The sequence below is a fragment of the Acinonyx jubatus genome, chromosome D1, assembly GCF_027475565.1.
Source record: "Acinonyx jubatus isolate Ajub_Pintada_27869175 chromosome D1, VMU_Ajub_asm_v1.0, whole genome shotgun sequence".
Classification (NCBI taxonomy): Eukaryota; Metazoa; Chordata; class Mammalia; order Carnivora; family Felidae; genus Acinonyx; species Acinonyx jubatus.
The window spans coordinates 103,843,659-103,853,774 of record NC_069390.1 but is presented as its reverse complement, the minus strand read 5'-3'; positions in this window follow the sequence as shown (position 1 = coordinate 103,853,774).

Here is a 10,116-nt window from a genome sequence, read left to right as displayed (position 1 = left end):
AGTGTCCATTCTCATCAGTTCTTCCCTGGGCTCCAGACTTGAAATGCAACTTGAAATTTTGATTTCCTTCTCAAGAAGGAGATCGGCCCTTCCCCGATCTCCAGCCTGCTGACCCACTCTGCAGATTTTGGATTTGCCAGCCTCCTTAATCAAATGAGCCAATTCCTTAAAATAACTCCCCAGGCCCCACCTCCCTCTGGAATGTATGACCCCCCTTTGCTTCTTCTCAAGCCAAGGATTGTCCACACTGGTGCCATCTACCAGGCCCAAGAGAAGGCCACTACTCGGGAGAGCTGGCCCAGCCCTGGCAGGTGGGGTCAGTTATTGCTGTCATGGTTATATTTACCTAGGTTGTCACGAAGGCCTTTACCTCCCTGGCTTCCAGCCCAACATCAGGGTAGCACCTGGTGGGGGCATCACGGCTGGGGGTGGAGGGACTTCTCACACCGAAAGCCCATGGGCTGTTTCTGGAGTCTGGTTTGTCAGTCCTTTACCCTTCTCAGCAAAACTTCCTGAGCCACAGAGACACTAGGTCATTTTCCCAAGGCTACACTGCTAGTGGATTTCAACCCAGATTTGCCTCCAGGGACCACCACCTACTTCTACTTGCTGTGGCATTAAATTAGGTAATAACCCAATCACACATGTGAAGTGAGTAACAAGCACCACATCTGGGGGCACCTGGGTGGCTCAGGCGGTTAAATGGCGGACTCTTGATTTCCGCTTGGGTCATGAGCTCACAGTTTGTGAGCGTGATCTCATGCTGACAACAAGGAGCCTGCTTGGGAGTCTCTCTCTCTCCCCCCTCCCCCATGTCTCTCTCTCTCTCTCTCTCTCTCTCTCTCTCTCTCTCAATAAACAAACAAACGAACATTTCCAAAAAAATAACCACAATGTCTGGTGCATTTTAGGTGTTCCATAGTCATTAGCTTTTCTTACAGACATGATCGTCATCCAATCTTTACAAAGGATTGACACTTAAGACAGTTCCACCATTTTCTCAAAGTTACTCATACCGAGTGAAGGTCAGAGCTAAGATGACTGTGCAATGCTGATAGGAAAATAAAACCCACCGAATGAAAGCATTACTACTTTATCGGCATTACCTCGGTGGTCTAGACGCCCGCACATTTGCCATACAAAATGTGAGAGAAGTTAGGGTTGCAAAGTTAAGACACTTCAAAGGCAAAGCACAAGAGCATTTCTTGCGAATTTGTAATTCTCATAAAAAGTGATGAATGTCCATGCTATTTGGCCTTCCACCCCTCCTAGGCTGGCTGGTCAAAGTCAAGGTCATGGCTTGTGGCTTTACGGCCCTGCTCTGAAATCGACTGGTCACTAATACCCTGTCATCCAGTCCTCTGCTCCTGGAGGATGGCTCCTGGGTCCAGTCCAGGTGTGAGCTTGCCATCCTTAAAGATTTCCCAGGAAAGACACCTCTGAGTCTCCCCTGTCATCATTTCCTTCCTGTAGCTAATGACCATTGTCATCAATGCTTCATATATCCATGTTCAAGGATCTTGGTTAAAACATCATGGTGGTGGAAATTGGGTAACAAACGTTCACCAGCTGTTCACCAACAAACAAACAACAAACAACAGAGGAACCAGACAACTACAGCTTACGTACCCACAACGGGAAACTCCAGGCAGTGGCAGACAGGGATGAATGCATCTGCTATGTGTACATGGAAAGAGGGTCAAGACATATTGTGAAGTGAGAGAATCTCGAAAACGACGCTTGTAAACACCATTCCGTGTATTAACGGATAATAAGGGATGCTGATGCTTTCTCTGCATTTACTTAACATGTGAGATGGAAAAAGCTCTGAATTAGCCAAACTGACAATAATTACCACCGGAATGGGGAAAAGTGACACAAAAATAGGGGATTGCAGCTTTTTCTGAGCCGTCTTAATTTTTCCACAAGAATAATGTGTCCGTGCGCTGCTTATGCAATTATAGAAAATTTATTTTTTTTTCAACGTTTTTTATTTATTTTTTGGGACAGAGAGAGACAGAGCATGAACGGGAGAGGGGCAGAGAGAGAGGGAGACACAGAATCGGAAACAGGCTCCAGGCTCCGAGCCATCAGCCCAGAGCCTGACGCGGGGTTCGAACTCGGACCGCGAGATCGTGACCTGGCTGAAGTCAGACGCTTAACCGACTGCGCCACCCAGGCGCCCCTATAGAAAATTTAAAATAAAGTCGCTTTGATTATTTACATTAGAGAAACGGTAACATATGGTGTTCAAGGATGCAGCGTAGGGTCAGATCTTGGCTTCCACGTTGACTTGGCCACTCAATAGCTGTGTGACCTAAAATAAGTTTACTTAACCTCTCTGCGTCTCTTCAGCCTTTTCTATAAAACAAAGCTGATACTAGCACTTAGCTCAGAAGGTGTAGGGAGGAATTAAATGAGGTAATGGAGTAAGCACTCAACTCTGTGCCTAGAGCATTAAGTGATAAGTAATACTGGCAACTCGTTTGGTTCCTGAAGACCTCTGAGGAACTGTGACTTCTGCCCTGGAACTGGCAGAGATCTACTGGCGATCACTAAATGTCTCATCACAGCTGCAGGATTTCTATCAGGGAAATATCCAGAGCTCGTGCCTCACCCCCAGCGCGCACACACACACACACACCAGAGGAGAAGAAACGGCAGGACAAGTGACAGCCAACAGGGAAGCTGGATGGAGAACAGGCATGAGAGCTCTTGTCTGTTGAGGTCAGAGGATGTTTACGGAAGCAGGTCCCCAAGACCCAGGACTCATCTGACATCCTTTCCCCAACATGGCTGATCCCCTTAGCTCTGAGGGCAGGAGTTCACCCCCAGGGAAATCAGATCCCTAGAAGAAGGCATTTGGAAATAGAAAGGGGCAAATATAAGAACTGAAAGAGAGCATTTCTTCCTTCCTGTAAGACCACCACTCAGTTGACTGCTGAGCGCTGGCTGAGCAGGGAAGGTGGACAGAGAAAGCCAGGACAATAATGAGGGGGTGGTTGGAAAGGTCCAATTAGGAGAGTGGTGGGGTAGGGGGCTTTCTACAGAGAGTGAGGCTAGACCAGGCTCTGTCTATCCCAGCCCAGCACAGACCCAGAACCACAGCATGGCTGTTAAGGATGCAGGAGTCCGGGCAAGCAGGGCTGCTGTTCGGCACAACATATCCATCTGAATTCCAGTGACTGGCTTCGGAGCCAAATAACTCTGTGATCTTACCCTTGGAGCGAGGGAGGGACTAATACTTTCCTTGGCGCTTAGCCAGAGTCTACAAGCACACGTCCCGAGCGTTGCCTTTACAGAGCCGAATGCTGTGTATCCTGATTAAATATTGGTAATAGCTCTACCTGCCTTATCTTGATCTGGTGGAAACCTGGTCCCCGGGGAGCTGTGCATCCAGGCTGGGATTTACCTGCTGTGCTACATGCCAAGGAGATTTCCTTGAGTCATCTCTGCAAAGAAACTGCTCTAACTTATGTAAAATCCAAATCTGTGTTTTGAATACTTACATTAGCAAAATCGTTTGTCTGACTGTTAAACCCTAAATAAAAGTCTCCTTCAGCCATCTGGGTCTAGGAGGTGAATAGCAGGAATGTCACCTGTGTGACTTAATAAATCACTCATTAACTTTCCCCTGGCAGGTTCCGTGGGGGGTGGTGTGAAAGGCCCGGGCGCAGATCCCTGATGCCTGTGCTTGAGGCTGCTGACCATCCAGGCCCTCCCCATCCAGGGCCAGGGCCTGCGAGGTCAGAGGGAGTCCAAGAATGCCAGCCCTAAAAGAAAGGACTAGCTGAAGTGAAATCTTCAGGGGGCAGAGGTTACCCTCAGTCCAAGCTTGCCCGGTCGCTCGGGGCCCTCAGGCTATTCTGTGCCATCCAGGACCCGGACCTCTATGCTGTGTCTTCCCTGGGAACATGCCAGCCCCCTGCCTGGGACCCCTGATTTCCCCACTACGCACCCTGCTAAAGGGGCAAGAATAGATTACGATTATCTCCCAGGAGATGAGGAAGGGGTGATCCCACGCCCTAGGTCTCTTTGTTGGCAGAGGGCATCAGGGTGTCCCTGGGGAGGAGGGTTTCTCATGGCAGAGCTCACTACAGTAAGGAGGGTGGGCACTTGTGACTCCCCCAGGCAGGTCCCCTGCTCTGCAGGTGTGAGTCAGAGGTTTCTCTCTCCCCCTCCCGCCTCCACCCCACAGCCCCTGGCAGACAAGTGAATCTAATCAGAAGCACAAATGCTCAAGACCGAGTTTTCAGTTCGCGCCGCATCCTAAGACCCTTCTGGTAAGAGCTCTGATTCGCTGCCGTCTCACACTCCCTTCCACCCCTCCCCAGGCAGGAGATCACGAGTTCCAGAGCTCTGTGACAGAGAAGAGCCACACGCCTCTAGAACGCTGGATATGGTCTTCTATTCAGGGGAGAATGTTTTGGTGTCGGATCCCATAGGCCACAGAGACGGATCTCTGAGACGTCAGGTTTTCTCTCTCGTTCTTCCCCGGTGCCACCTGTCACTCAAGACACCAGGCCCTAGGATAAGTGCTTTGTGTATTATGAGTGTATATACTCATCTAATCTTCAAGGTAATCCTTTGAGAGCCCATTTTATAGATGGAGAAACTAGGGCAGAGAGGCAGCAACCAACGTGCCCTGGGTCACATGGCGACTAAGTGACAGAATCAGGGTTTGAAACTAGATCCATCCGACCTCATAGTCCAGCTCTCAGGCAGTCGGAGACTCTAGGGCAAGACCGCTGAGGTTACCGTAGTATGAAAAGAGTTACTACCCATGAGGTACTTGGAGCAGAGCCTAGAACATTATAACACTGTGCAGGGTTTATTAATTCATAACAAGCCTTGTGGGACCACAGGAGAAGATGACACCGAGCACCTGCGTGGCCAGGATGCAGCCCACAAATGGAGGAGTGGCCTGGGACCAGGCTGAAGAGCCTCTCAGATCTCTGCCCCTTTCGAACTCCTGACTGTCCCCCTAACCCCATGTGCTGAGGAGGAAGTGGGAGCCACCGGCACAGTTCTCGGCTCTGCCTGTACTTGACGGTCCCTGGGGCTGGAAAGGGCAAGAGTGATCTCCTGCAAGGGCTCCCAGGAAGGCTGCACTCAGCCCCCTAAACCTGGACGTTAATACAGCTGGAGTTCGTTTGCATTGGGATCGCACGGGCACCGCATCATCCAGGAGATAAGTCTGCATTATGCAAATTACTTGTGCCAGGATTCTCCAGAAATAACCAAGCCACAGGGGAATTGCCCAACCGCTTAACCCTTTCCATCCAGCTCCAGATTGAAAACAGACACTGCTGATCAATGCGAAGTTTCCCAGGACTTGATGACTTGATGAGCAGACGGGGACCACTCAGGATGGATGTGACGGGCACGGGACTCACCCAGTGGGTTTGCGGGTTTGCCCTAACAGCTGGTTTGAAGCCCGAACTCTGCCTTCCCATACCTCTTGAAGGGGAATGTGTTTCCTCCAGGGGATCCTTGGGGCTCACTGAGGGCGGGAGATTCCTCCAACGGGCCCCAGGAGCTCAGAGTCATTTACTCTGACTGACAAGGCGGTGGGGGTTCTCAGAAAGGTGGTATTTGAACTTGACATTGGGGGTGAGTCAACCAGAGAGAAAGAGCATGTCAGGGACACAGAAGCAGAAAAGTCTTCGGTTTATATTGAGGACAGCAAGTGGTTTAAGCAGACTAGGTAACGAACAAAGGCAAAGTGCGTTTTGTGTTACAGAAATCAGTGTAACAAAGCTAGGGATATTTACTAAAATCACCAAGTTCATATCTATGAGCTATAAAATTTACCACTTGAACAAAAGACAAACAACAAACAAACAAACAATTACCCAAACTCACTAGACAGATTTCCTACTGGCAGGCATGTGGGCATTGGAGGTTCCAAAGCAAAAGGTAAGGTCGGCACAAATACAAACTCATAACTGGCATTTGCATAGCTGAGCTCCCGGGTCCAGCTGGAGCAGACAAGCCCCAGGGAGGCCAACAGCTTGGCCACCTGGGGCTTAGACTGCCAAGTGAGAAGAAAGCAAAGGGTCCCTCAGAAAGGCCAGTTTCCCCTTGTGAGTGGCAATCTGAGACATCAGCTTTTCTTATGGCCTCCATAAGAAGGAGTCATGGGATCTCAGGGCGGGTGGCCAACCAGAGAGCATCTGATCTATCCTTCTATTTCCAGGCCAAACTGTACTACCTCTAACAAAAAATGGAGACAGAGAGATGATGCTCATCAAATGCGTCTTGTGACAGTAATGTTCCCAGCCCAGCCTGTCCTTTGATGCTCAGAGATCTTACTGATTCCATTCACCCTATGGTGACGATATTTACTGCCTTTATTTTATTTTATTTTTATTTTTTTAATGTTTATATTTGAGAGAGAGACAGAGACAGACAGAGCCTGAGTGGGGGAGGGGCAGAAAGAGGGAGACACAGAATCCAAAGCAGGCTCCAGGCTCTGAGCTGTCAGCACAGAGCCTGACACAGGGCTGGAACTCATGAACCGCGATATCACCATCTGAGCCGAAGTTGGACGCTTAACCGACTGAGCCACCCAGGCGCCCCTCACTGCCGTTATGACCAAAAGCTGTTTCTTTAGCGTCAGCCTGGAACCCTGGAGAGGAACTGTGAGCATCCATGGCTTTAGATGATAGAAAATGGACCACCTTCTCACATATGCTTCCTACATTTGCCCTCACTTATCAGTTGACAGAACAGGACTCACTAAGCACTGTGCTCTTAGAAAAGTCACTTAATCCCTGTGGACTCAGTTTCATCTCTGTAAAATGCAGATAACAGCATCATGTTCTCATAAGATTGCTGTGGAGATCAAAGGAGAACATAGAAGCTAAATCTGTTCATAAGTAATGCAGTATAAATATAAAATATCATAGTATTATTTCTACTTACAAAAGAACAATACCAGTGAGCAAACAGTAAGCACAATGAGGCTGAAGTGGCTATATTAATATCAAATAAAGTAGACTTCAAAACAAACGGTATGACCAGAGACAAAGAGGGACATTTCATAATGATAAAAGAATCTATTTATACAGAAGCCATGACAACGTAAATGTGTATCTACCTAACAAGAGAAATTCAAAATACATGAATCAAAAGTCAACAGGACTAAATAGAGAAATAAATAAACTCACAATCATAGAGATTTTAACACCCGTCTTTCAGCGACTGATAGAATAAGTAGACCAAAATAATCAGTAAATACATAGGAGACTTAACACTATCAACCATCTTAATTGAATTAACATGTATAGAATACCACATCCAACAATTACAGAATTTGATTTTTTTTTCAAGAGATCATGGTATATTCACCAAGAAAGACCAAATGTTGGTCCATAAACACAAGTCTCAATACATTTTAAGATCGCAATCTTACAGACTATATCCCCTCACAACAGGGGCGCCTGGGTGGTTCAGTCGGTTAGGCATCTGACTCTTGATTTCAGCTCAGGTCATGATCTCACGGTTCATGGGATTGGGCCCCATGTCAGGCTCTGCACTGACAATGCCGGGCCCACTCAGGATTTTCTCTTGCCCTCTCTCTCTGCCCCTCCCTTGCTCATGCTCTCTCTGTCTCTCTCAAAATAAATAAATAGACATTAAAGAAAAAAGAATATATTCTCCCACAATAGAATTAAATTGCAAACCAGGAATGTTATGATTTCTAGAGAATTCCAAAGCATTTGGAAATTGAAACATACCCACATACCCATGGCCAAAGAAGAAATCACAAGGAAAATTAAAAATATCCCTAAATTAATTATAATTAAAATACTATACATAAAAATTTGCAGAGCACAGCTAAGGTGATGTTAAGGGAAATTTATAGATCTAAATGCATATTTTAAAAGGTATTAAAAGAAAATTCAGTGAGCTCAGATATATCTTTAAACTATAGGTCAAATGTAATTCTCAACCAGGAGTGATTTTATTCCCTAGAGGATACTTGGAAATGTATAGAGACATTTTTGGTGTCACAACTGGGTGAGGGAGAGCTATTAGTATCTAATGGATAGAGGGCAGGTTTGGCCCTAACCATCCTGCAACGCATCAAACAGCCTCCCCCAACAAAGAATTATCCAGTCAAAAATGTCCATAGTGCCAGGGTTGAGAAACCTGAGTTAAATATGGCATGGAAAACAGCCCCACAAAAAAAGCTATAGGCCCAGATAATTTCATTGGTAAATTGTATCAAACATTTCAGGAAACGATGAATACCAATCTTACACAAACTACTGTAGAATACGGAAAACAAACAAACAGTTCCCCATTCATGTTATGAGGCTAGCATAACCTGTTATTAAAACCTGATAAAGACAGGACATATATACAGGTGAAAATTTTTTTACCAAAGAAGTTACATCGTGGCCTAGTGAGATTTATTCCAAGAATACAAGGTTAGTTTAAATTCCAAAGAAACCTATTGATGTAATTCACCATATTGACAGAAAGAAGAAGAAAAACTGCATGATTATCTCAATGGATCAGAAAAAGTCATATGACAAGTTCAGCATCACTGTGACTTTTTTTAACTCAGCAAATTAGGAATAAAAAGGTATTTCCTCAATCTTATAAAGGGCATCCATTAAAAACCTACAATTCATATTATACATAATGGTAAATATTGGTTTCTCTCTAAGATCGGGAATAAGGCAAGTATGTTGCCTCTCTCCACTTCTTTCAACATTTACTAGAGGTCCTAACCCATGTGATAAAACAAGAAACGAAAATAACCCAAACAGACTGGAGAGAAAGAACTCTGTTCACACATGAATGTCTATGTATAAAATCCTAAGAAGCCTATGAAAAATAGCGACTATAATCAATAGTTTAGCAAGATTGTGGGGTACAAGGTCAATCCACAAATGTTAGTGGTATTTGTATATACTAGCAGCAATTAGAGAATGAAATTTTTAAATATAATTTCTTTTATGATAACATAAAAAATGAAATGCTTAGGAATAAATTTTGAAAACATGTATAGGATTTGTACATTAAAAACTACAAAACCTTGGTAAGAAAAATTTTTAAAGAACTGAATATATGGCGAGATACACCACATGCATGTATTGGAATATGCAATGTTTCAATATGTGAATTACTGAAAATTGATCTACAAATTTAATAAGATCCAATCATAATCTCACCAGGCTTTTTGGGGGGGGTGGGTGGGGGGAGTAGGAATTGACAAGCTGATTCTAAAATTTACATGGAAGTGAAAAGGACCTATAATATTCAAAGCAATCTTGAAAAAAAGGAGAACAAAATTGGAGAACTTGCATATTTGATTTAAGTTTCACTACAAAGCCATAATAATTAAGACAGTATAGTGCTAGCATAAGAATAGATAAATGTATCAATAGATCAGAAAAGAAAGTCCAGAAATAGAATTAGACTTACGTACTTATCTAACTTCAGCAAAAAACATCAGAAAAATCTGATGGAGAAGGGCAAGGCTTTTCAACAAAGACTATTTCATACCCCACCAAAAAAATGGATATTAGGTTTCAACATAAAACATAAAACTATCAAGCTTCTAGAAAAAAATAGGATAATATTTTCACAACTTGGTGGGGAGGGTAGGCAACAAAACTTTCTTAGGTAAGACACAGAAATAAATACCCATAAAAGAAACGACTGCCTCAAATTAAGATCTTATTCGCACCAAAAGATACTATGGGAAAAATGAATGCGCAAGCTGCAGCCTGGGAGAAATATTCACAAAATATATACAGGGCAAAGGAATTATATTCAGAATACATAAAGATCCTATAACTCAATAAAAAAGAAGACAAATTGCCTTATTGAAAAATGGGCAAAATATCTGAACAGACATTTCACAAAGGAAGATAAATGAACAATAAATATGTGTAGGACAGTATCCAACATCATTAGTCATCAAAGAAATGCAAACTGAGATACACCAAACATTGGCAAGGATGTGGAATAAAATGGCACAACCACTTTGGAAAAAGATCTGGCAGCTTTTTTATGAAACTAAATATATACCTACTATATGATACAGTAATTCACTCTTGGGTATTTACCTGAGATAAATAAAAAACTATGTGTACC